Genomic DNA, 1351 nt, shown 5'->3' with positions numbered 1-1351 from the left:
TTGGGAAAAAGACAAACATCTTTATTCACAAATCAAACAACAGATTTGGCTCAAATTCAAATCTGAATTAATTCAGTGAACTGTTAGTGGGGTAGGTGGGCGGGGGGGTTTAATCAGCCACAGACCAAATGTTAGTGAAAGCATGAGGAGAAATTCAGACACAGTCTTAATCAGTATAGGAATCTGTGACTTTTACAGCTGTTACTTTAAGTGCACGTGCAGCGTTTCTAACACGTCAATCCTGTTCAGTGTGTTAACAGAAAAAGCAAATGCATGTAGACAAGTTCAAGAGCTGCACATGCAGGAACATCCTCTTTGCAAGAGGAAGCAGGTGGAGTTTACAGAGAAGCCATCATCAAGAGAGGCCCACTCATCCTCTAACTATTCATTAACACAACAGGGGTTTCTGAAGAAGTCTTCTTCAGAGCAGCAGTGGGTACATGAATGCAGCGTCCGGCCCGGAGGTCACAGGACAACAACCTGAACTCCGCATGGGTTTTCCACCTTCCCCACATTGTCTTCTGCTCCATTATCACGCTGTTGTACCAGGACCAGTTTAGTACCAGTTGGTGCACGAGATCATGAAACACATGTTGTCCACGTGCCTGTTTCCCATCCTGCACTGGGGCAGCTCGGCTGGGGCGTCTGTGAAAGTAATCTTCATAAAGTTACATCTTGCAGATTTAAGGCAGCTTTATTTTCAAGGTGAGCATTGGTAAATACCATTTAAAATATGCAACTGATTTTTTTGTCGTGTGCTTTGTCATGTATCAATATGAATATGAGCATAATCCTTCCTCTTTTTTTTGAGAAATATTGAATAATTTCACCTCGTTGGGCCGGTTACAGTTATCTAAATAAACTATCTGAGAAGTTCAGAGGGAAAATGTCTCGTTGGTGAAGCTGCTAAAAATGTAGACAGTGTTTTCGTAGGTTGTCACAAGCCAAAAAAGGCTGGAAACCACTGGTTTCATCTTTACCGATGTGTTGTATTTTATAAGACTATCATAAATTTTTATGTTACATCTTAATGTGTAAAGTAGAAACAGCTGTCAGATGCAGATGAGGTAGTGGTGTGGAAGTCCCTCATAACAGAGAAAAAGTATTTGGCTCCTGTGAATACCTTCAGACCCTGAAGTGTCAGCACTGGCAGACTCTTGGTGTTTTTCGGTCTTGTCCTCTCTCTCCTTGGCCTTCTTCTCACAGCTCTGCTCTCCTCCCATTATCGACTCAGCAGGTCACACCTGGGAAAACGTACACATGCACAGACACACATAAAGACCCACTGTGTCACAGTCTTGAATGGGCAACAGTTAAGAAAGAAAGCACATGGTTAGATTAGCTTAGCATA

General features: G+C 42.4%; 1 long non-coding RNA gene across 1 annotated transcript in view; it reads right to left on the bottom strand.

The window, feature by feature from the left end:
- Window positions 1-1351, bottom strand: part of LOC111644391 (uncharacterized) — a 22880-nt gene continuing 21529 nt past the window's right edge. The window contains exons 2-3 of the long non-coding RNA XR_002759787.2: window positions 1124-1244; window positions 1-645 (exon numbers count right to left, since the gene is read on the bottom strand). This is a non-coding gene — a long non-coding RNA (uncharacterized LOC111644391). The remainder of the gene's footprint in view (window positions 646-1123; window positions 1245-1351) is intronic.

The sequence above is a fragment of the Seriola lalandi genome, unplaced genomic scaffold (assembly GCF_002814215.2).
Source record: "Seriola lalandi dorsalis isolate HSWRI2012SDOR001 ecotype SW California unplaced genomic scaffold, Sedor1 jcf7180002054932, whole genome shotgun sequence".
NCBI classification, from domain to species: domain Eukaryota; kingdom Metazoa; phylum Chordata; class Actinopteri; order Carangiformes; family Carangidae; genus Seriola; species Seriola lalandi.
The sequence above is the reverse complement of the archived record's forward strand: the minus strand, read 5'-3'. Positions and strand labels throughout refer to the sequence as shown.